The 25420-nt window shown below is 42.2% G+C and overlaps 13 non-coding genes across 13 annotated transcripts; all 13 read right to left on the reverse strand.

Moving 5' to 3' along the window:
* Positions 1-1501: 1501 nt before the first annotated feature.
* LOC134063051 (5S ribosomal RNA) lies at positions 1502-1620 on the reverse strand. The gene has a single exon (XR_009935825.1). It is a non-coding gene; the product is annotated as a 5S ribosomal RNA (ribosomal RNA).
* A 1637-nt stretch (positions 1621-3257) lies between these two features.
* On the reverse strand, positions 3258-3376 carry LOC134063052 (5S ribosomal RNA). Its single transcript, XR_009935826.1, has one exon. It is a non-coding gene; the product is annotated as a 5S ribosomal RNA (ribosomal RNA).
* A 1641-nt stretch (positions 3377-5017) lies between these two features.
* Positions 5018-5136, reverse strand: LOC134063053 (5S ribosomal RNA). Its single transcript, XR_009935827.1, has one exon. It is a non-coding gene; the product is annotated as a 5S ribosomal RNA (ribosomal RNA).
* Positions 5137-6773: 1637 nt separating this feature from the next.
* Positions 6774-6892, reverse strand: LOC134063054 (5S ribosomal RNA). The gene has a single exon (XR_009935828.1). It is a non-coding gene; the product is annotated as a 5S ribosomal RNA (ribosomal RNA).
* A 1637-nt stretch (positions 6893-8529) lies between these two features.
* On the reverse strand, positions 8530-8648 carry LOC134063055 (5S ribosomal RNA). Its single transcript, XR_009935829.1, has one exon. It is a non-coding gene; the product is annotated as a 5S ribosomal RNA (ribosomal RNA).
* A 1641-nt stretch (positions 8649-10289) lies between these two features.
* LOC134063056 (5S ribosomal RNA) lies at positions 10290-10408 on the reverse strand. Its single transcript, XR_009935830.1, has one exon. It is a non-coding gene; the product is annotated as a 5S ribosomal RNA (ribosomal RNA).
* Positions 10409-12045: 1637 nt separating this feature from the next.
* Positions 12046-12164, reverse strand: LOC134063057 (5S ribosomal RNA). The gene has a single exon (XR_009935831.1). It is a non-coding gene; the product is annotated as a 5S ribosomal RNA (ribosomal RNA).
* A 1641-nt stretch (positions 12165-13805) lies between these two features.
* On the reverse strand, positions 13806-13924 carry LOC134063058 (5S ribosomal RNA). The gene has a single exon (XR_009935832.1). It is a non-coding gene; the product is annotated as a 5S ribosomal RNA (ribosomal RNA).
* Positions 13925-15561: 1637 nt separating this feature from the next.
* Positions 15562-15680, reverse strand: LOC134063059 (5S ribosomal RNA). The gene has a single exon (XR_009935833.1). It is a non-coding gene; the product is annotated as a 5S ribosomal RNA (ribosomal RNA).
* Positions 15681-17317: 1637 nt separating this feature from the next.
* Positions 17318-17436, reverse strand: LOC134063060 (5S ribosomal RNA). The gene has a single exon (XR_009935834.1). It is a non-coding gene; the product is annotated as a 5S ribosomal RNA (ribosomal RNA).
* A 1637-nt stretch (positions 17437-19073) lies between these two features.
* Positions 19074-19192, reverse strand: LOC134063062 (5S ribosomal RNA). Its single transcript, XR_009935836.1, has one exon. It is a non-coding gene; the product is annotated as a 5S ribosomal RNA (ribosomal RNA).
* A 2254-nt stretch (positions 19193-21446) lies between these two features.
* Positions 21447-21565, reverse strand: LOC134063063 (5S ribosomal RNA). The gene has a single exon (XR_009935837.1). It is a non-coding gene; the product is annotated as a 5S ribosomal RNA (ribosomal RNA).
* A 1637-nt stretch (positions 21566-23202) lies between these two features.
* LOC134063065 (5S ribosomal RNA) lies at positions 23203-23321 on the reverse strand. Its single transcript, XR_009935838.1, has one exon. It is a non-coding gene; the product is annotated as a 5S ribosomal RNA (ribosomal RNA).
* Positions 23322-25420: the final 2099 nt, after the last annotated feature.

Here is a 25420-nt window from a genome sequence, read left to right on the forward strand (position 1 = left end):
TGAAGAATACAACAAATGGCATTTAAAACTTGGTAACATTTCCAATAACTGTTCCTTCTTTATCCTAAAAACGAAGGGTACTGACAGAAGAGTTTGGTTAGGCAAGTGCATATACTTTACTCACAGTTCAACACACATAGGGCAGCTTTATCTCTGATTAAAACGCTCACAGATTTGTTTAGAAGCTAAAGAAATTGTAATGGTGACATAGCATGGCAAAAACCACTTGGTGTACACCATTTGAAACTACCACAAGTAAATTAGAAAACGTCACTGGAGTAAAAAAAAAAAAAAAAGCTCAGCTTTTCAAACAAAGATGATACTCAAAGCTAAGGAGAGAAATCAGTGTCTGGCCATGCATGAGAATATAAAACCACTAAGTATTTGATGGGATATAAAAAATAAAATAAAAAATCCTTTTTTTAAGCGGAGCGAAAACACAGGGGATGTTTCATTGGAGAGAACAACCCTAATTTACAATTCATGAAATATAAGCTTCGTTTTAGAAACGTAGCCTCTCAATGAAAACAACGTACACATACCGGTCGGGATGCAGACGCTCCGAGTTGGGTCTCTGGCCAGTTAGGATTGCGCCTTCAGGTCATGTGTTGTGAAGAGGGTTGTTTCATGGATCCGCTTTGCTTCAACTTCGCCACGGAGAAAGTAAAAACAACTGCTCCAACTGCAGTTCTCTACTGGTGTGCTAGAGTCACTGGCAGCCAATGATCCATACATGTCCACAAATGTACACTAACGACGGAAAGCGTGGCGCTCCCTCCGGCGACGGAGACGTGAATGAGCGCTTCTCCTTAGCGCACGGTTTATATAGGCCTTATACGTAATAGTAGACACACGTCAATCGAATGCTGCATCTAATACGACAACATAGGCTATGTAGTAGCAACTGCTGTCAAGCAAAACTTCATGAAGCACGCTGATATTAGCTTTTCAAATATCAATTCGCTGTGCGTAAAAACAGGAACTTTGGTCACTCGCTCTACTCGGACATCCTGAAACGAGTAACCTACAGTTGTTCAGGAAAACACCACAATATCTGGGATGTCGACAGCCATGCAGACTGTAGGCTATTATCCATACTCAGGCAGTGTTGAAAAAATGACTTTGCAGCTCTTGGGCGAATGAACACAGCGAGACCGGGAATTGTACAAAACGGTGAAAACTAAAGGGACATAGAAAACAAAGCTGTCACCCCCCAAAAATAAGCTAAACATTCCAGATGAAAACAAGCACTAAAACTCCCCCAATCCGCCAACTGTTGACAGTCAACTCGTGCAATTTTGTTCGACCTGTTGCTGGCTTAGCCTATATTTCCTACCTATGCATTTAGTTATTTATTTATTTATTTATTTATTTATTTATTTTGCTTTCAAACGGAGGAAGCAAATATTCAAAGGGGTTGGAACATCTACGTACTAGGGAGCAGGCACGCACAGACAGACAGCCTGAAAAAAAAAAAGTTGCACTGGCTGATGGAGAGAAAAGCTTACGGCACCTGGTATTCCCAGGCGGTCTCCCATCCAAGTACTAACCAGGCCCGACGCTGCTTAGCTTCCGAGATCGGACGAGATCGGGCGTGTTCAGCGTGGTATGGCCGTAAGCGAAAGCAACCGGCCAAAGTAACCTACTTAAAGCTCCCCAACCCGGGTTGGAGACGCGTGTGTTGTGAAAGGTGAGGTACGCTACAGTATGTGTTCATGAAAACAAGGGCGCATTTTCCGCGTGGAGTTCAACTTTGAAAGTGAAGAATACAACAAATGGCATTTAAAACTTGGTAACATTTCCAATAACTGTTCCTTCTTTATCCTAAAAACGAAGGGTACTGACAGAAGAGTTTGGTTAGGCAAGTGCATATACTTTACTCACAGTTCAACACACATAGGGCAGCTTTATCTCTGATTAAAACGCTCACAGATTTGTTTAGAAGCTAAAGAAATTGTAATGGTGACATAGCATGGCAAAAACCACTTGGTGTACACCATTTGAAACTACCACAAGTAAATTAGAAAACGTCACTGGAGTAAAAAAAAAAAAAAAAGCTCAGCTTTTCAAACAAAGATGATACTCAAAGCTAAGGAGAGAAATCAGTGTCTGGCCATGCATGAGAATATAAAACCACTAAGTATTTGATGGGATATAAAAAATAAAATAAAAAATCCTTTTTTTAAGCGGAGCGAAAACACAGGGGATGTTTCATTGGAGAGAACAACCCTAATTTACAATTCATGAAATATAAGCTTCGTTTTAGAAACGTAGCCTCTCAATGAAAACAACGTACACATACCGGTCGGGATGCAGACGCTCCGAGTTGGGTCTCTGGCCAGTTAGGATTGCGCCTTCAGGTCATGTGTTGTGAAGAGGGTTGTTTCATGGATCCGCTTTGCTTCAACTTCGCCACGGAGAAAGTAAAAACAACTGCTCCAACTGCAGTTCTCTACTGGTGTGCTAGAGTCACTGGCAGCCAATGATCCATACATGTCCACAAATGTACACTAACGACGGAAAGCGTGGCGCTCCCTCCGGCGACGGAGACGTGAATGAGCGCTTCTCCTTAGCGCACGGTTTATATAGGCCTTATACGTAATAGTAGACACACGTCAATCGAATGCTGCATCTAATACGACAACATAGGCTATGTAGTAGCAACTGCTGTCAAGCAAAACTTCATGAAGCACGCTGATATTAGCTTTTCAAATATCAATTCGCTGTGCGTAAAAACAGGAACTTTGGTCACTCGCTCTACTCGGACATCCTGAAACGAGTAACCTACAGTTGTTCAGGAAAACACCACAATATCTGGGATGTCGACAGCCATGCAGACTGTAGGCTAATATCCATACTCAGGCAGTGTTGAAAAAATGACTTTGCAGCTCTTGGGCGAATGAACACAGCGAGACCGGGAATTGTACAAAACGGTGAAAACTAAAGGGACATAGAAAACAAAGCTGTCACCCCCAAAAAATAAGCTAAACATTCCAGATGAAAACAAGCACTAAAACTCCCCCAATCCGCCAACTGTTGACAGTCAACTCGTGCAATTTTGTTCGACCTGTTGCTGGCTTAGCCTATATTTCCTACCTATGCATTTAGTTATTTATTTATTTATTTATTTATTTATTTTGCTTTCAAACGGAGGAAGCAAATATTCAAAGGGGTTGGAACATCTACGTACTAGGGAGCAGGCACGCACAGACAGACAGCCTGAAAAAAAAAAAGTTGCACTGGCTGATGGAGAGAAAAGCTTACGGCACCTGGTATTCCCAGGCGGTCTCCCATCCAAGTACTAACCAGGCCCGACGCTGCTTAGCTTCCGAGATCGGACGAGATCGGGCGTGTTCAGCGTGGTATGGCCGTAAGCGAAAGCAACCGGCCAAAGTAACGTACTTAAAGCTCCCCAACCCGGGTTGGAGACGCGTGTGTTGTGAAAGGTGAGGTACGCTACAGTATGTGTTCATGAAAACAAGGGCGCATTTTCCGCGTGGAGTTCAACTTTGAAAGTGAAGAATACAACAAATGGCATTTAAAACTTGGTAACATTTCCAATAACTGTTCCTTCTTTATCCTAAAAACGAAGGGTACTGACAGAAGAGTTTGGTTAGGCAAGTGCATATACTTTACTCACAGTTCAACACACATAGGGCAGCTTTATCTCTGATTAAAACGCTCACAGATTTGTTTAGAAGCTAAAGAAATTGTAATGGTGACATAGCATGGCAAAAACCACTTGGTGTACACCATTTGAAACTACCACAAGTAAATTAGAAAACGTCACTGGAGTAAAAAAAAAAAAAAAAGCTCAGCTTTTCAAACAAAGATGATACTCAAAGCTAAGGAGAGAAATCAGTGTCTGGCCATGCATGAGAATATAAAACCACTAAGTATTTGATGGGATATAAAAAATAAAATAAAAAATCCTTTTTTTAAGCGGAGCGAAAACACAGGGGATGTTTCATTGGAGAGAACAACCCTAATTTACAATTCATGAAATATAAGCTTCGTTTTAGAAACGTAGCCTCTCAATGAAAACAACGTACACATACCGGTCGGGATGCAGACGCTCCGAGTTGGGTCTCTGGCCAGTTAGGATTGCGCCTTCAGGTCATGTGTTGTGAAGAGGGTTGTTTCATGGATCCGCTTTGCTTCAACTTCGCCACGGAGAAAGTAAAAACAACTGCTCCAACTGCAGTTCTCTACTGGTGTGCTAGAGTCACTGGCAGCCAATGATCCATACATGTCCACAAATGTACACTAACGACGGAAAGCGTGGCGCTCCCTCCGGCGACGGAGACGTGAATGAGCGCTTCTCCTTAGCGCACGGTTTATATAGGCCTTATACGTAATAGTAGACACACGTCAATCGAATGCTGCATCTAATACGACAACATAGGCTATGTAGTAGCAACTGCTGTCAAGCAAAACTTCATGAAGCACGCTGATATTAGCTTTTCAAATATCAATTCGCTGTGCGTAAAAACAGGAACTTTGGTCACTCGCTCTACTCGGACATCCTGAAACGAGTAACCTACAGTTGTTCAGGAAAACACCACAATATCTGGGATGTCGACAGCCATGCAGACTGTAGGCTATTATCCATACTCAGGCAGTGTTGAAAAAATGACTTTGCAGCTCTTGGGCGAATGAACACAGCGAGACCGGGAATTGTACAAAACGGTGAAAACTAAAGGGACATAGAAAACAAAGCTGTCACCCCCCAAAAATAAGCTAAACATTCCAGATGAAAACAAGCACTAAAACTCCCCCAATCCGCCAACTGTTGACAGTCAACTCGTGCAATTTTGTTCGACCTGTTGCTGGCTTAGCCTATATTTCCTACCTATGCATTTAGTTATTTATTTATTTATTTATTTATTTATTTATTTTGCTTTCAAACGGAGGAAGCAAATATTCAAAGGGGTTGGAACATCTACGTACTAGGGAGCAGGCACGCACAGACAGACAGCCTGAAAAAAAAAAAGTTGCACTGGCTGATGGAGAGAAAAGCTTACGGCACCTGGTATTCCCAGGCGGTCTCCCATCCAAGTACTAACCAGGCCCGACGCTGCTTAGCTTCCGAGATCGGACGAGATCGGGCGTGTTCAGCGTGGTATGGCCGTAAGCGAAAGCAACCGGCCAAAGTAACCTACTTAAAGCTCCCCAACCCGGGTTGGAGACGCGTGTGTTGTGAAAGGTGAGGTACGCTACAGTATGTGTTCATGAAAACAAGGGCGCATTTTCCGCGTGGAGTTCAACTTTGAAAGTGAAGAATACAACAAATGGCATTTAAAACTTGGTAACATTTCCAATAACTGTTCCTTCTTTATCCTAAAAACGAAGGGTACTGACAGAAGAGTTTGGTTAGGCAAGTGCATATACTTTACTCACAGTTCAACACACATAGGGCAGCTTTATCTCTGATTAAAACGCTCACAGATTTGTTTAGAAGCTAAAGAAATTGTAATGGTGACATAGCATGGCAAAAACCACTTGGTGTACACCATTTGAAACTACCACAAGTAAATTAGAAAACGTCACTGGAGTAAAAAAAAAAAAAAAAGCTCAGCTTTTCAAACAAAGATGATACTCAAAGCTAAGGAGAGAAATCAGTGTCTGGCCATGCATGAGAATATAAAACCACTAAGTATTTGATGGGATATAAAAAATAAAATAAAAAATCCTTTTTTTAAGCGGAGCGAAAACACAGGGGATGTTTCATTGGAGAGAACAACCCTAATTTACAATTCATGAAATATAAGCTTCGTTTTAGAAACGTAGCCTCTCAATGAAAACAACGTACACATACCGGTCGGGATGCAGACGCTCCGAGTTGGGTCTCTGGCCAGTTAGGATTGCGCCTTCAGGTCATGTGTTGTGAAGAGGGTTGTTTCATGGATCCGCTTTGCTTCAACTTCGCCACGGAGAAAGTAAAAACAACTGCTCCAACTGCAGTTCTCTACTGGTGTGCTAGAGTCACTGGCAGCCAATGATCCATACATGTCCACAAATGTACACTAACGACGGAAAGCGTGGCGCTCCCTCCGGCGACGGAGACGTGAATGAGCGCTTCTCCTTAGCGCACGGTTTATATAGGCCTTATACGTAATAGTAGACACACGTCAATCGAATGCTGCATCTAATACGACAACATAGGCTATGTAGTAGCAACTGCTGTCAAGCAAAACTTCATGAAGCACGCTGATATTAGCTTTTCAAATATCAATTCGCTGTGCGTAAAAACAGGAACTTTGGTCACTCGCTCTACTCGGACATCCTGAAACGAGTAACCTACAGTTGTTCAGGAAAACACCACAATATCTGGGATGTCGACAGCCATGCAGACTGTAGGCTAATATCCATACTCAGGCAGTGTTGAAAAAATGACTTTGCAGCTCTTGGGCGAATGAACACAGCGAGACCGGGAATTGTACAAAACGGTGAAAACTAAAGGGACATAGAAAACAAAGCTGTCACCCCCAAAAAATAAGCTAAACATTCCAGATGAAAACAAGCACTAAAACTCCCCCAATCCGCCAACTGTTGACAGTCAACTCGTGCAATTTTGTTCGACCTGTTGCTGGCTTAGCCTATATTTCCTACCTATGCATTTAGTTATTTATTTATTTATTTATTTATTTATTTTGCTTTCAAACGGAGGAAGCAAATATTCAAAGGGGTTGGAACATCTACGTACTAGGGAGCAGGCACGCACAGACAGACAGCCTGAAAAAAAAAAAGTTGCACTGGCTGATGGAGAGAAAAGCTTACGGCACCTGGTATTCCCAGGCGGTCTCCCATCCAAGTACTAACCAGGCCCGACGCTGCTTAGCTTCCGAGATCGGACGAGATCGGGCGTGTTCAGCGTGGTATGGCCGTAAGCGAAAGCAACCGGCCAAAGTAACGTACTTAAAGCTCCCCAACCCGGGTTGGAGACGCGTGTGTTGTGAAAGGTGAGGTACGCTACAGTATGTGTTCATGAAAACAAGGGCGCATTTTCCGCGTGGAGTTCAACTTTGAAAGTGAAGAATACAACAAATGGCATTTAAAACTTGGTAACATTTCCAATAACTGTTCCTTCTTTATCCTAAAAACGAAGGGTACTGACAGAAGAGTTTGGTTAGGCAAGTGCATATACTTTACTCACAGTTCAACACACATAGGGCAGCTTTATCTCTGATTAAAACGCTCACAGATTTGTTTAGAAGCTAAAGAAATTGTAATGGTGACATAGCATGGCAAAAACCACTTGGTGTACACCATTTGAAACTACCACAAGTAAATTAGAAAACGTCACTGGAGTAAAAAAAAAAAAAAAAGCTCAGCTTTTCAAACAAAGATGATACTCAAAGCTAAGGAGAGAAATCAGTGTCTGGCCATGCATGAGAATATAAAACCACTAAGTATTTGATGGGATATAAAAAATAAAATAAAAAATCCTTTTTTTAAGCGGAGCGAAAACACAGGGGATGTTTCATTGGAGAGAACAACCCTAATTTACAATTCATGAAATATAAGCTTCGTTTTAGAAACGTAGCCTCTCAATGAAAACAACGTACACATACCGGTCGGGATGCAGACGCTCCGAGTTGGGTCTCTGGCCAGTTAGGATTGCGCCTTCAGGTCATGTGTTGTGAAGAGGGTTGTTTCATGGATCCGCTTTGCTTCAACTTCGCCACGGAGAAAGTAAAAACAACTGCTCCAACTGCAGTTCTCTACTGGTGTGCTAGAGTCACTGGCAGCCAATGATCCATACATGTCCACAAATGTACACTAACGACGGAAAGCGTGGCGCTCCCTCCGGCGACGGAGACGTGAATGAGCGCTTCTCCTTAGCGCACGGTTTATATAGGCCTTATACGTAATAGTAGACACACGTCAATCGAATGCTGCATCTAATACGACAACATAGGCTATGTAGTAGCAACTGCTGTCAAGCAAAACTTCATGAAGCACGCTGATATTAGCTTTTCAAATATCAATTCGCTGTGCGTAAAAACAGGAACTTTGGTCACTCGCTCTACTCGGACATCCTGAAACGAGTAACCTACAGTTGTTCAGGAAAACACCACAATATCTGGGATGTCGACAGCCATGCAGACTGTAGGCTATTATCCATACTCAGGCAGTGTTGAAAAAATGACTTTGCAGCTCTTGGGCGAATGAACACAGCGAGACCGGGAATTGTACAAAACGGTGAAAACTAAAGGGACATAGAAAACAAAGCTGTCACCCCCCAAAAATAAGCTAAACATTCCAGATGAAAACAAGCACTAAAACTCCCCCAATCCGCCAACTGTTGACAGTCAACTCGTGCAATTTTGTTCGACCTGTTGCTGGCTTAGCCTATATTTCCTACCTATGCATTTATTTATTTATTTATTTATTTATTTATTTATTTTGCTTTCAAACGGAGGAAGCAAATATTCAAAGGGGTTGGAACATCTACGTACTAGGGAGCAGGCACGCACAGACAGACAGCCTGAAAAAAAAAAAGTTGCACTGGCTGATGGAGAGAAAAGCTTACGGCACCTGGTATTCCCAGGCGGTCTCCCATCCAAGTACTAACCAGGCCCGACGCTGCTTAGCTTCCGAGATCGGACGAGATCGGGCGTGTTCAGCGTGGTATGGCCGTAAGCGAAAGCAACCGGCCAAAGTAACCTACTTAAAGCTCCCCAACCCGGGTTGGAGACGCGTGTGTTGTGAAAGGTGAGGTACGCTACAGTATGTGTTCATGAAAACAAGGGCGCATTTTCCGCGTGGAGTTCAACTTTGAAAGTGAAGAATACAACAAATGGCATTTAAAACTTGGTAACATTTCCAATAACTGTTCCTTCTTTATCCTAAAAACGAAGGGTACTGACAGAAGAGTTTGGTTAGGCAAGTGCATATACTTTACTCACAGTTCAACACACATAGGGCAGCTTTATCTCTGATTAAAACGCTCACAGATTTGTTTAGAAGCTAAAGAAATTGTAATGGTGACATAGCATGGCAAAAACCACTTGGTGTACACCATTTGAAACTACCACAAGTAAATTAGAAAACGTCACTGGAGTAAAAAAAAAAAAAAAAGCTCAGCTTTTCAAACAAAGATGATACTCAAAGCTAAGGAGAGAAATCAGTGTCTGGCCATGCATGAGAATATAAAACCACTAAGTATTTGATGGGATATAAAAAATAAAATAAAAAATCCTTTTTTTAAGCGGAGCGAAAACACAGGGGATGTTTCATTGGAGAGAACAACCCTAATTTACAATTCATGAAATATAAGCTTCGTTTTAGAAACGTAGCCTCTCAATGAAAACAACGTACACATACCGGTCGGGATGCAGACGCTCCGAGTTGGGTCTCTGGCCAGTTAGGATTGCGCCTTCAGGTCATGTGTTGTGAAGAGGGTTGTTTCATGGATCCGCTTTGCTTCAACTTCGCCACGGAGAAAGTAAAAACAACTGCTCCAACTGCAGTTCTCTACTGGTGTGCTAGAGTCACTGGCAGCCAATGATCCATACATGTCCACAAATGTACACTAACGACGGAAAGCGTGGCGCTCCCTCCGGCGACGGAGACGTGAATGAGCGCTTCTCCTTAGCGCACGGTTTATATAGGCCTTATACGTAATAGTAGACACACGTCAATCGAATGCTGCATCTAATACGACAACATAGGCTATGTAGTAGCAACTGCTGTCAAGCAAAACTTCATGAAGCACGCTGATATTAGCTTTTCAAATATCAATTCGCTGTGCGTAAAAACAGGAACTTTGGTCACTCGCTCTACTCGGACATCCTGAAACGAGTAACCTACAGTTGTTCAGGAAAACACCACAATATCTGGGATGTCGACAGCCATGCAGACTGTAGGCTAATATCCATACTCAGGCAGTGTTGAAAAAATGACTTTGCAGCTCTTGGGCGAATGAACACAGCGAGACCGGGAATTGTACAAAACGGTGAAAACTAAAGGGACATAGAAAACAAAGCTGTCACCCCCAAAAAATAAGCTAAACATTCCAGATGAAAACAAGCACTAAAACTCCCCCAATCCGCCAACTGTTGACAGTCAACTCGTGCAATTTTGTTCGACCTGTTGCTGGCTTAGCCTATATTTCCTACCTATGCATTTAGTTATTTATTTATTTATTTATTTATTTATTTATTTTGCTTTCAAACGGAGGAAGCAAATATTCAAAGGGGTTGGAACATCTACGTACTAGGGAGCAGGCACGCACAGACAGACAGCCTGAAAAAAAAAAAGTTGCACTGGCTGATGGAGAGAAAAGCTTACGGCACCTGGTATTCCCAGGCGGTCTCCCATCCAAGTACTAACCAGGCCCGACGCTGCTTAGCTTCCGAGATCGGACGAGATCGGGCGTGTTCAGCGTGGTATGGCCGTAAGCGAAAGCAACCGGCCAAAGTAACGTACTTAAAGCTCCCCAACCCGGGTTGGAGACGCGTGTGTTGTGAAAGGTGAGGTACGCTACAGTATGTGTTCATGAAAACAAGGGCGCATTTTCCGCGTGGAGTTCAACTTTGAAAGTGAAGAATACAACAAATGGCATTTAAAACTTGGTAACATTTCCAATAACTGTTCCTTCTTTATCCTAAAAACGAAGGGTACTGACAGAAGAGTTTGGTTAGGCAAGTGCATATACTTTACTCACAGTTCAACACACATAGGGCAGCTTTATCTCTGATTAAAACGCTCACAGATTTGTTTAGAAGCTAAAGAAATTGTAATGGTGACATAGCATGGCAAAAACCACTTGGTGTACACCATTTGAAACTACCACAAGTAAATTAGAAAACGTCACTGGAGTAAAAAAAAAAAAAAAAGCTCAGCTTTTCAAACAAAGATGATACTCAAAGCTAAGGAGAGAAATCAGTGTCTGGCCATGCATGAGAATATAAAACCACTAAGTATTTGATGGGATATAAAAAATAAAATAAAAAATCCTTTTTTTAAGCGGAGCGAAAACACAGGGGATGTTTCATTGGAGAGAACAACCCTAATTTACAATTCATGAAATATAAGCTTCGTTTTAGAAACGTAGCCTCTCAATGAAAACAACGTACACATACCGGTCGGGATGCAGACGCTCCGAGTTGGGTCTCTGGCCAGTTAGGATTGCGCCTTCAGGTCATGTGTTGTGAAGAGGGTTGTTTCATGGATCCGCTTTGCTTCAACTTCGCCACGGAGAAAGTAAAAACAACTGCTCCAACTGCAGTTCTCTACTGGTGTGCTAGAGTCACTGGCAGCCAATGATCCATACATGTCCACAAATGTACACTAACGACGGAAAGCGTGGCGCTCCCTCCGGCGACGGAGACGTGAATGAGCGCTTCTCCTTAGCGCACGGTTTATATAGGCCTTATACGTAATAGTAGACACACGTCAATCGAATGCTGCATCTAATACGACAACATAGGCTATGTAGTAGCAACTGCTGTCAAGCAAAACTTCATGAAGCACGCTGATATTAGCTTTTCAAATATCAATTCGCTGTGCGTAAAAACAGGAACTTTGGTCACTCGCTCTACTCGGACATCCTGAAACGAGTAACCTACAGTTGTTCAGGAAAACACCACAATATCTGGGATGTCGACAGCCATGCAGACTGTAGGCTATTATCCATACTCAGGCAGTGTTGAAAAAATGACTTTGCAGCTCTTGGGCGAATGAACACAGCGAGACCGGGAATTGTACAAAACGGTGAAAACTAAAGGGACATAGAAAACAAAGCTGTCACCCCCCAAAAATAAGCTAAACATTCCAGATGAAAACAAGCACTAAAACTCCCCCAATCCGCCAACTGTTGACAGTCAACTCGTGCAATTTTGTTCGACCTGTTGCTGGCTTAGCCTATATTTCCTACCTATGCATTTATTTATTTATTTATTTATTTATTTATTTATTTTGCTTTCAAACGGAGGAAGCAAATATTCAAAGGGGTTGGAACATCTACGTACTAGGGAGCAGGCACGCACAGACAGACAGCCTGAAAAAAAAAAAGTTGCACTGGCTGATGGAGAGAAAAGCTTACGGCACCTGGTATTCCCAGGCGGTCTCCCATCCAAGTACTAACCAGGCCCGACGCTGCTTAGCTTCCGAGATCGGACGAGATCGGGCGTGTTCAGCGTGGTATGGCCGTAAGCGAAAGCAACCGGCCAAAGTAACCTACTTAAAGCTCCCCAACCCGGGTTGGAGACGCGTGTGTTGTGAAAGGTGAGGTACGCTACAGTATGTGTTCATGAAAACAAGGGCGCATTTTCCGCGTGGAGTTCAACTTTGAAAGTGAAGAATACAACAAATGGCATTTAAAACTTGGTAACATTTCCAATAACTGTTCCTTCTTTATCCTAAAAACGAAGGGTACTGACAGAAGAGTTTGGTTAGGCAAGTGCATATACTTTACTCACAGTTCAACACACATAGGGCAGCTTTATCTCTGATTAAAACGCTCACAGATTTGTTTAGAAGCTAAAGAAATTGTAATGGTGACATAGCATGGCAAAAACCACTTGGTGTACACCATTTGAAACTACCACAAGTAAATTAGAAAACGTCACTGGAGTAAAAAAAAAAAAAAAAGCTCAGCTTTTCAAACAAAGATGATACTCAAAGCTAAGGAGAGAAATCAGTGTCTGGCCATGCATGAGAATATAAAACCACTAAGTATTTGATGGGATATAAAAAATAAAAAAAAAAATCCTTTTTTTAAGCGGAGCGAAAACACAGGGGATGTTTCATTGGAGAGAACAGCCCTAATTTACAATTCATGAAATATAAGCTTCGTTTTAGAAACGTAGCCTCTCAATGAAAACAACGTACACATACCGGTCGGGATGCAGACGCTCCGAGTTGGGTCTCTGGCCAGTTAGGATTGCGCCTTCAGGTCATGTGTTGTGAAGAGGGTTGTTTCATGGATCCGCTTTGCTTCAACTTCGCCACGGAGAAAGTAAAAACAACTGCTCCAACTGCAGTTCTCTACTGGTGTGCTAGAGTCACTGGCAGCCAATGATCCATACATGTCCACAAATGTACACTAACGACGGAAAGCGTGGCGCTCCCTCCGGCGACGGAGACGTGAATGAGCGCTTCTCCTTAGCGCACGGTTTATATAGGCCTTATACGTAATAGTAGACACACGTCAATCGAATGCTGCATCTAATACGACAACATAGGCTATGTAGTAGCAACTGCTGTCAAGCAAAACTTCATGAAGCACGCTGATATTAGCTTTTCAAATATCAATTCGCTGTGCGTAAAAACAGGAACTTTGGTCACTCGCTCTACTCGGACATCCTGAAACGAGTAACCTACAGTTGTTCAGGAAAACACCACAATATCTGGGATGTCGACAGCCATGCAGACTGTAGGCTATTATCCATACTCAGGCAGTGTTGAAAAAATGACTTTGCAGCTCTTGGGCGAATGAACACAGCGAGACCGGGAATTGTACAAAACGGTGAAAACTAAAGGGACATAGAAAACAAAGCTGTCACCCCCAAAAAATAAGCTAAACATTCCAGATGAAAACAAGCACTAAAACTCCCCCAATCCGCCAACTGTTGACAGTCAACTCGTGCAATTTTGTTCGACCTGTTGCTGGCTTAGCCTATATTTCCTACCTATGCATTTAGTTATTTATTTATTTATTTATTTATTTATTTATTTAGCTTTCAAACGGAGGAAGCAAATATTCAAAGGGGTTGGAACATCTACGTACTAGGGAGCAGGCACGCACAGACAGACAGCCTGAAAAAAAAAAAGTTGCACTGGCTGATGGAGAGAAAAGCTTACGGCACCTGGTATTCCCAGGCGGTCTCCCATCCAAGTACTAACCAGGCCCGACGCTGCTTAGCTTCCGAGATCGGACGAGATCGGGCGTGTTCAGCGTGGTATGGCCGTAAGCGAAAGCAACCGGCCAAAGTAACCTACTTAAAGCTCCCCGACCCGGGTTGGAGACGCGTGTGTTGTGAAAGGTGAGGTACGCTACAGTATGTGTTCATGAAAACAAGGGCGCATTTTCCGCGTGGAGTTCAACTTTGAAAGTGAAGAATACAACAAATGGCATTTAAAACTTGGTAACATTTCCAATAACTGTTCCTTCTTTATCCTAAAAACGAAGGGTACTGACAGAAGAGTTTGGTTAGGCAAGTGCATATACTTTACTCACAGTTCAACACACATAGGGCAGCTTTATCTCTGATTAAAACGCTCACAGATTTGTTTAGAAGCTAAAGAAATTGTAATGGTGACATAGCATGGCAAAAACCACTTGGTGTACACCATTTGAAACTACCACAAGTAAATTAGAAAACGTCACTGGAGTAAAAAAAAAAAAAAAAAGCTCAGCTTTTCAAACAAAGATAATACTCAAAGCCAAGGAGAGAAATCAGTGTCTGGCCATGCATGAGAATATAAAACCACTAAGTATTTGATGGGATATAAAAAATAAAAAAAAAATCCTTTTTTTAAGCGGAGCGAAAACACAGGGGATGTTTCATTGGAGAGAACAACCCTAATTTACAATTCATGAAATACAAGCTTCGTTTTAGAAACGTAGCCTCTCAATGAAAACAACGTACACATACCGGTCGGGATGCAGACGCTCCGAGTTGGGTCTCTGGCCAGTTAGGATTGCGCCTTCAGGTCATGTGTTGTGAAGAGGGTTGTTTCATGGATCCGCTTTGCTTCAACTTCGCCACGGAGAAAGTAAAAACAACTGCTCCAACTGCAGTTCTCTACTGGTGTGCTAGAGTCACTGGCAGCCAATGATCCATACATGTCCACAAATGTACACTAACGACGGAAAGCGTGGCGCTCCCTCCGGCGACGGAGACGTGAATGAGCGCTTCTCCTTAGCGCACGGTTTATATAGGCCTTATACGTAATAGTAGACACACGTCAATCGAATGCTGCATCTAATACGACAACATAGGCTATGTAGTAGCAACTGCTGTCAAGCAAAACTTCATGAAGCACGCTGATATTAGCTTTTCAAATATCAATTCGCTGTGCGTAAGAACAGGAACTTTGGTCACTCGCTCTACTCGGACATCCTGAAACGAGTAACCTACAGTTGTTCAGGAAAACACCACAATATCTGGGATGTCGACAGCCATGCAGACTGTAGGCTATTATCCATACTCAGGCAGTGTTGAAAAAATGACTTTGCAGCTCTTGGGCGAATGAACACAGCGAGACCGGGAATTGTACAAAACGGTGAAAACTAAAGGGACATAGAAAACAAAGCTGTCACCCCCAAAAAATAAGCTAAACATTCCAGATGAAAACAAGCACTAAAACTCCCCCAATCCGCCAACTGTTGACAGTCAACTCGTGCAATTTTGTTCGACCTGTTGCTGGCTTAGCCTATATTTCCTACCTATGCATTTAGTTATTTATTTATTTATTTATTTATTTATTTTGCTTTCAAACGGAGGAAGCAAATATTCAAAGGGGTTGGAACATCTACGTACTAGGGAGCAGGCACGCACAGACAGACAGCCTGAAAAAAAAAAAGTTGCACTGGCTGATGGAGAGAAAAGCTTACGGCACCTGGTATTCCCAGGCGGTCTCCCATCCAAGTACTAACCAGGCCCGACGCTGCTTAGCTTCCGAGATCGGACGAGATCGGGCGTGTTCAGCGTGGTATGGCCGTAAGCGAAAGCAACCGGCCAAAGTAACCTACTTAAAGCTCCCCAACCCGGGTTGGAGACGCGTGTGTTGTGAAAGGTGAGGTACGCTACAGTATGTGTTCATGAAAACAAGGGCGCATTTTCCGCGTGGAGTTCAACTTTGAAAGTGAAGAATACAACAAATGGCATTTAAAACTTGGTAACATTTCCAATAACTGTTCCTTCTTTATCCTAAAAACGAAGGGTACTGACAGAAGAGTTTGGTTAGGCAAGTGCATATACTTTACTCACAGTTCAACACACATAGGGCAGCTTTATCTCTGATTAAAACGCTCACAGATTTGTTTAGAAGCTAAAGAAATTGTAATGGTGACATAGCATGGCAAAAACCACTTGGTGTACACCATTTGAAACTACCACAAGTAAATTAGAAAACGTCACTGGAGTAAAAAAAAAAAAAAAAGCTCAGCTTTTCAAACAAAGATGATACTCAAAGCTAAGGAGAGAAATCAGTGTCTGGCCATGCATGAGAATATAAAACCACTAAGTATTTGATGGGATATAAAAAATAAAAAAAAAAATCCTTTTTTTAAGCGGAGCGAAAACACAGGGGATGTTTCATTGGAGAGAACAGCCCTAATTTACAATTCATGAAATATAAGCTTCGTTTTAGAAACGTAGCCTCTCAATGAAAACAACGTACACATACCGGTCGGGATGCAGACGCTCCGAGTTGGGTCTCTGGCCAGTTAGGATTGCGCCTTCAGGTCATGTGTTGTGAAGAGGGTTGTTTCATGGATCCGCTTTGCTTCAACTTCGCCACGGAGAAAGTAAAAACAACTGCTCCAACTGCAGTTCTCTACTGGTGTGCTAGAGTCACTGGCAGCCAATGATCCATACATGTCCACAAATGTACACTAACGACGGAAAGCGTGGCGCTCCCTCCGGCGACGGAGACGTGAATGAGCGCTTCTCCTTAGCGCACGGTTTATATAGGCCTTATACGTAATAGTAGACACACGTCAATCGAATGCTGCATCTAATACGACAACATAGGCTATGTAGTAGCAACTGCTGTCAAGCAAAACTTCATGAAGCACGCTGATATTAGCTTTTCAAATATCAATTCGCTGTGCGTAAAAACAGGAACTTTGGTCACTCGCTCTACTCGGACATCCTGAAACGAGTAACCTACAGTTGTTCAGGAAAACACCACAATATCTGGGATGTCGACAGCCATGCAGACTGTAGGCTATTATCCATACTCAGGCAGTGTTGAAAAAATGACTTTGCAGCTCTTGGGCGAATGAACACAGCGAGACCGGGAATTGTACAAAACGGTGAAAACTAAAGGGACATAGAAAACAAAGCTGTCACCCCCAAAAAATAAGCTAAACATTCCAGATGAAAACAAGCACTAAAACTCCCCCAATCCGCCAACTGTTGACAGTCAACTCGTGCAATTTTGTTCGACCTGTTGCTGGCTTAGCCTATATTTCCTACCTATGCATTTAGTTATTTATTTATTTATTTATTTATTTATTTTGCTTTCAAACGGAGGAAGCAAATATTCAAAGGGGTTGGAACATCTACGTACTAGGGAGCAGGCACGCACAGACAGACAGCCTGAAAAAAAAAAAGTTGCACTGGCTGATGGAGAGAAAAGCTTACGGCACCTGGTATTCCCAGGCGGTCTCCCATCCAAGTACTAACCAGGCCCGACGCTGCTTAGCTTCCGAGATCGGACGAGATCGGGCGTGTTCAGCGTGGTATGGCCGTAAGCGAAAGCAACCGGCCAAAGTAACCTACTTAAAGCTCCCCAACCCGGGTTGGAGACGCGTGTGTTGTGAAAGGTGAGGTACGCTACAGTATGTGTTCATGAAAACAAGGGCGCATTTTCCGCGTGGAGTTCAACTTTGAAAGTGAAGAATACAACAAATGGCATTTAAAACTTGGTAACATTTCCAATAACTGTTCCTTCTTTATCCTAAAAACGAAGGGTACTGACAGAAGAGTTTGGATAGGCAAGTGCATATACTTTACTCACAGTTCAACACACATAGGGCAGCTTTATCTCTGATTAAAACGCTCACAGATTTGTTTAGAAGCTAAAGAAATTGTAATGGTGACATAGCATGGCAAAAACCACTTGGTGTACACCATTTGAAACTACCACAAGTAAATTAGAAAACGTCACTGGAGTAAAAAAAAAAAAAAAAGCTCAGCTTTTCAAACAAAGATGATACTCAAAGCTAAGGAGAGAAATCAGTGTCTGGCCATGCATGAGAATATAAAACCACTAAGTATTTGATGGGATATAAAAAATAAAAAAAAAAATCCTTTTTTTAAGCGGAGCGAAAACACAGGGGATGTTTCATTGGAGAGAACAGCCCTAATTTACAATTCATGAAATATAAGCTTCGTTTTAGAAACGTAGCCTCTCAATGAAAACAACGTACACATACCGGTCGGGATGCAGACGCTCCGAGTTGGGTCTCTGGCCAGTTAGGATTGCGCCTTCAGGTCATGTGTTGTGAAGAGGGTTGTTTCATGGATCCGCTTTGCTTCAACTTCGCCACGGAGAAAGTAAAAACAACTGCTCCAACTGCAGTTCTCTACTGGTGTGCTAGAGTCACTGGCAGCCAATGATCCATACATGTCCACAAATGTACACTAACGACGGAAAGCGTGGCGCTCCCTCCGGCGACGGAGACGTGAATGAGCGCTTCTCCTTAGCGCACGGTTTATATAGGCCTTATATGTAATAGTAGACACACGTCAATCGAATGCTGCATCTAATACGACAACATAGGCTATGTAGTAGCAACTGCTGTCAAGCAAAACTTCATGAAGCACGCTGATATTAGCTTTTCAAATATCAATTCGCTGTGCGTAAAAACAGGAACTTTGGTCACTCGCTCTACTCGGACATCCTGAAACGAGTAACCTACAGTTGTTCAGGAAAACACCACAATATCTGGGATGTCGACAGCCATGCAGACTGTAGGCTATTATCCATACTCAGGCAGTGTTGAAAAAATGACTTTGCAGCTCTTGGGCGAATGAACACAGCGAGACCGGGAATTGTACAAAACGGTGAAAACTAAAGGGACATAGAAAACAAAGCTGTCACCCCCAAAAAATAAGCTAAACATTCCAGATGAAAACAAGCACTAAAACTCCCCCAATCCGCCAACTGTTGACAGTCAACTCGTGCAATTTTGTTCGACCTGTTGCTGGCTTAGCCTATATTTCCTACCTATGCATTTAGTTATTTATTTATTTATTTATTTATTTATTTTGCTTTCAAACGGAGGAAGCAAATATTCAAAGGGGTTGGAACATCTACGTACTAGGGAGCAGGCACGCACAGACAGACAGCCTGAAAAAAAAAAAGTTGCACTGGCTGATGGAGAGAAAAGCTTACGGCACCTGGTATTCCCAGGCGGTCTCCCATCCAAGTACTAACCAGGCCCGACGCTGCTTAGCTTCCGAGATCGGACGAGATCGGGCGTGTTCAGCGTGGTATGGCCGTAAGCGAAAGCAACCGGCCAAAGTAACCTACTTAAAGCTCCCCAACCCGGGTTGGAGACGCGTGTGTTGTGAAAGGTGAGGTACGCTACAGTATGTGTTCATGAAAACAAGGGCGCATTTTCCGCGTGGAGTTCAACTTTGAAAGTGAAGAATACAACAAATGGCATTTAAAACTTGGTAACATTTCCAATAACTGTTCCTTCTTTATCCTAAAAACGAAGGGTACTGACAGAAGAGTTTGGTTAGGCAAGTGCATATACTTTACTCACAGTTCAACACACATAGGGCAGCTTTATCTCTGATTAAAACGCTCACAGATTTGTTTAGAAGCTAAAGAAATTGTAATGGTGACATAGCATGGCAAAAACCACTTGGTGTACACCATTTGAAACTACCACAAGTAAATTAGAAAACGTCACTGGAGTAAAAAAAAAAAAAAAAGCTCAGCTTTTCAAACAAAGATGATACTCAAAGCTAAGGAGAGAAATCAGTGTCTGGCCATGCATGAGAATATAAAACCACTAAGTATTTGATGGGATATAAAAAATAAAAAAAAAAATCCTTTTTTTAAGCGGAGCGAAAACACAGGGGATGTTTCATTGGAGAGAACAGCCCTAATTTACAATTCATGAAATATAAGCTTCGTTTTAGAAACGTAGCCTCTCAATGAAAACAACGTACACATACCGGTCGGGATGCAGACGCTCCGAGTTGGGTCTCTGGCCAGTTAGGATTGCGCCTTCAGGTCATGTGTTGTGAAGAGGGTTGTTTCATGGATCCGCTTTGCTTCAACTTCGCCACGGAGAAAGTAAAAACAACTGCTCCAACTGCAGTTCTCTACTGGTGTGCTAGAGTCACTGGCAGCCAATGATCCATACATGTCCACAAATGTACACTAACGACGGAAAGCGTGGCGCTCCCTCCGGCGACGGAGACGTGAATGAGCGCTTCTCCTTAGCGCACGGTTTATATAGGCCTTATACGTAATAGTAGACACACGTCAATCGAATGCTGCATCCAGTGTTGGGAAGGTTACTTTAGAAATGTAATGTGTTACAGTTACAAGTTACTCTGTTTAAAATGTAATAGTAGTGTAACTATTTGAATTACTTTTTCTGAGTAACGTAACTAATTACTTTTGATTACTTTTTGATTACTTTTCCGATTTTTGAATGATATATATAGTCCCCAAATCCATGCGAAGATTTCGGCCTTGGTCTACAGGCTGCCGAGCAGTTCTGTACAAGCGCACAAGGCAGCAAGGGCATTCAATATATTAATTAGCATCACATTTTTTGTGAAGATAATATAATGATAATCATAACACGTTTACAGGCAGGCATGTAGGCCTACGCTGATGGCGCTGTAGACGTGATAGAGCCTATCAGAAGGTCCCGTATCAAACTATGGCTGTGGAGGGAAACAGTTATTTTTACATACAATATTTTTTGCAAAGTTTTGCTGACAATATTGAAATGTAATTCAAATTGTAATTTTGAAAAATTTCAAAAGTACCTGTAATTGAATTACATTTTTTCTACAGTAACTGTAATATATTACTGTTACATTTATTTTGTAATTAAATTACGTAACTCAATTACATGTAATGCGTTACTCCCCAACACTGGCTGCATCTAATACGACAACATAGGCTATGTAGTAGCAACTGCTGTCAAGCAAAACTTCATGAAGCACGCTGATATTAGCTTTTCAAATATCAATTCGCTGTGCGTAAAAACAGGAACTTTGGTCACTCGCTCTACTCGGACATCCTGAAACGAGTAACCTACAGTTGTTCAGGAAAACACCACAATATCTGGGATGTCGACAGCCATGCAGACTGTAGGCTATTATCCATACTCAGGCAGTGTTGAAAAAATGACTTTGCAGCTCTTGGGCGAATGAACACAGCGAGACCGGGAATTGTACAAAACGGTGAAAACTAAAGGGACATAGAAAACAAAGCTGTCACCCCCAAAAAATAAGCTAAACATTCCAGATGAAAACAAGCACTAAAACTCCCCCAATCCGCCAACTGTTGACAGTCAACTCGTGCAATTTTGTTCGACCTGTTGCTGGCTTAGCCTATATTTCCTACCTATGCATTTAGTTATTTATTTATTTATTTATTTATTTATTTTGCTTTCAAACGGAGGAAGCAAATATTCAAAGGGGTTGGAACATCTACGTACTAGGGAGCAGGCACGCACAGACAGACAGCCTGAAAAAAAAAAAGTTGCACTGGCTGATGGAGAGAAAAGCTTACGGCACCTGGTATTCCCAGGCGGTCTCCCATCCAAGTACTAACCAGGCCCGACGCTGCTTAGCTTCCGAGATCGGACGAGATCGGGCGTGTTCAGCGTGGTATGGCCGTAAGCGAAAGCAACCGGCCAAAGTAACCTACTTAAAGCTCCCCAACCCGGGTTGGAGACGCGTGTGTTGTGAAAGGTGAGGTACGCTACAGTATGTGTTCATGAAAACAAGGGCGCATTTTCCGCGTGGAGTTCAACTTTGAAAGTGAAGAATACAACAAATGGCATTTAAAACTTGGTAACATTTCCAATAACTGTTCCTTCTTTATCCTAAAAACGAAGGGTACTGACAGAAGAGTTTGGATAGGCAAGTGCATATACTTTACTCACAGTTCAACACACATAGGGCAGCTTTATCTCTGATTAAAACGCTCACAGATTTGTTTAGAAGCTAAAGAAATTGTAATGGTGACATAGCATGGCAAAAACCACTTGGTGTACACCATTTGAAACTACCACAAGTAAATTAGAAAACGTCACTGGAGTAAAAAAAAAAAAAAAAGCTCAGCTTTTCAAACAAAGATGATACTCAAAGCTAAGGAGAGAAATCAGTGTCTGGCCATGCATGAGAATATAAAACCACTAAGTATTTGATGGGATATAAAAAATTAAAAAAAAAATCCTTTTTTTAAGCGGAGCGAAAACACAGGGGATGTTTCATTGGAGAGAACAGCCCTAATTTACAATTCATGAAATATAAGCTTCGTTTTAGAAACGTAGCCTCTCAATGAAAACAACGTACACATACCGGTCGGGATGCAGACGCTCCGAGTTGGGTCTCTGGCCAGTTAGGATTGCGCCTTCAGGTCATGTGTTGTGAAGAGGGTTGTTTCATGGATCCGCTTTGCTTCAACTTCGCCACGGAGAAAGTAAAAACAACTGCTCCAACTGCAGTTCTCTACTGGTGTGCTAGAGTCACTGGCAGCCAATGATCCATACATGTCCACAAATGTACACTAACGACGGAAAGCGTGGCGCTCCCTCCGGCGACGGAGACGTGAATGAGCGCTTCTCCTTAGCGCACGGTTTATATAGGCCTTATACGTAATAGTAGACACACGTCAATCGAATGCTGCATCTAATACGACAACATAGGCTATGTAGTAGCAACTGCTGTCAAGCAAAACTTCATGAAGCACGCTGATATTAGCTTTTCAAATATCAATTCGCTGTGCGTAAAAACAGGAACTTTGGTCACTCGCTCTACTCGGACATCCTGAAACGAGTAACCTACAGTTGTTCAGGAAAACACCACAATATCTGGGATGTCGACAGCCATGCAGACTGTAGGCTATTATCCATACTCAGGCAGTGTTGAAAAAATGACTTTGCAGCTCTTGGGCGAATGAACACAGCGAGACCGGGAATTGTACAAAACGGTGAAAACTAAAGGGACATAGAAAACAAAGCTGTCACCCCCAAAAAATAAGCTAAACATTCCAGATGAAAACAAGCACTAAAACTCCCCCAATCCGCCAACTGTTGACAGTCAACTCGTGCAATTTTGTTCGACCTGTTGCTGGCTTAGCCTATATTTCCTACCTATGCATTTAGTTATTTATTTATTTATTTATTTATTTATTTTGCTTTCAAACGGAGGAAGCAAATATTCAAAGGGGTTGGAACATCTACGTACTAGGGAGCAGGCACGCACAGACAGACAGCCTGAAAAAAAAAAAGTTGCACTGGCTGATGGAGAGAAAAGCTTACGGCACCTGGTATTCCCAGGCGGTCTCCCATCCAAGTACTAACCAGGCCCGACGCTGCTTAGCTTCCGAGATCGGACGAGATCGGGCGTGTTCAGCGTGGTATGGCCGTAAGCGAAAGCAACCGGCCAAAGTAACCTACTTAAAGCTCCCCAACCCGGGTTGGAGACGCGTGTGTTGTGAAAGGTGAGGTACGCTACAGTATGTGTTCATGAAAACAAGGGCGCATTTTCCGCGTGGAGTTCAACTTTGAAAGTGAAGAATACAACAAATGGCATTTAAAACTTGGTAACATTTCCAATAACTGTTCCTTCTTTATCCTAAAAACGAAGGGTACTGACAGAAGAGTTTGGTTAGGCAAGTGCATATACTTTACTCACAGTTCAACACACATAGGGCAGCTTTATCTCTGATTAAAACGCTCACAGATTTGTTTAGAAGCTAAAGAAATTGTAATGGTGACATAGCATGGCAAAAACCACTTGGTGTACACCATTTGAAACTACCACAAGTAAATTAGAAAACGTCACTGGAGTAAAAAAAAAAAAAAAAAGCTCAGCTTTTCAAACAAAGATGATACTCAAAGCTAAGGAGAGAAATCAGTGTCTGGCCATGCATGAGAATATAAAACCACTAAGTATTTGATGGGATATAAAAAATAAAAAAAAAAATCCTTTTTTTAAGCGGAGCGAAAACACAGGGGATGTTTCATTGGAGAGAACAGCCCTAATTTACAATTCATGAAATATAAGCTTCGTTTTAGAAACGTAGCCTCTCAATGAAAACAACGTACACATACCGGTCGGGATGCAGACGCTCCGAGTTGGGTCTCTGGCCAGTTAGGATTGCGCCTTCAGGTCATGTGTTGTGAAGAGGGTTGTTTCATGGATCCGCTTTGCTTCAACTTCGCCACGGAGAAAGTAAAAACAACTGCTCCAACTGCAGTTCTCTACTGGTGTGCTAGAGTCACTGGCAGCCAATGATCCATACATGTCCACAAATGTACACTAACGACGGAAAGCGTGGCGCTCCCTCCGGCGACGGAGACGTGAATGAGCGCTTCTCCTTAGCGCACGGTTTATATAGGCCTTATACGTAATAGTAGACACACGTCAATCGAATGCTGCATCTAATACGACAACATAGGCTATGTCATAGATATATATAGGTAGATACCGCATTGTCCGTTGAGTTCTATTAGAACGAACGTGGAATACGGCCGCCATATTGGTAGGGGCAACATTCCCCCGTAAATGAATGGAGACCTATGGTGAGCTGAAGGAGTTTTGGGCTATAAAGTCCTCAAAACTCATAAATATTTCAATCGATGGGCATAAATTATATGATATGGTTACAAGTAGCTAAACTAAGTGAAGAAAACAAAAAAATAACACTATTTACGTGGAGAAAAAATAAACATTTTGATGAGATCAATTCAAAACACACCCAAACTCATTAAAATATATTGTCGGATTTATTTAAATATTTGACATATAATCATTTCATAAAAAAAACTATGACTTTTCGCCGTTTTGATGGTTTAAAATAGGAGATGCCGTCAGTTCTGCCACTTCGAACGTTACCATTTCACTACAACTGCAAGCTGTCTGACAACCAACATTCAAATGACGGCATTTGACAACAGTAACAGGACACAGATCATACGGATATCGTTTGACAAGTGGAAACGTTTGCCTTTACATTACCACAGAAAATGTAAGGTTTAACAATTCAATTGGGCAAAGAAATGGACACTTTTCTGAAGTTATCCTGCCCTGGCTGAGTGCTTACGTTACGTTATGCTATGGCAGCAACGAGCTAACAGGTAGGCTAACTTACTTTAATACAATTAGACAGGTTAAGACAGTATGAATACTATTATAATAAAGTGACTACATGAGTAACGTTACGTTTCAGAATTAATTTGCCTTCAACTCACAACAAAACCATAGTTAACTGACGTGAAATTAGCCTTGCCACACTAGTCAGTACTATTAGCCAACGTAAAACCTGTTCTCTACAAGCCTTTATATGACGGTCAAATACAACAACAGAAAACATAAACGTGCGATTTTACATGTACAAGGCCATTCCCATATGTTTAGAAGGCGCTACGATTTGTACAAAGCCCACAGGGTCTGTTATCCTATCATTTCCACTCAGAGACACCTGTTTCTCCATAGGCTTCCATTGATCTATCGGTCGACATTGCCCC

This window comes from Sardina pilchardus, chromosome 17, assembly GCF_963854185.1.
Source record: "Sardina pilchardus chromosome 17, fSarPil1.1, whole genome shotgun sequence".
In the NCBI taxonomy this organism is placed as follows: Eukaryota; Metazoa; Chordata; class Actinopteri; order Clupeiformes; family Clupeidae; genus Sardina; species Sardina pilchardus.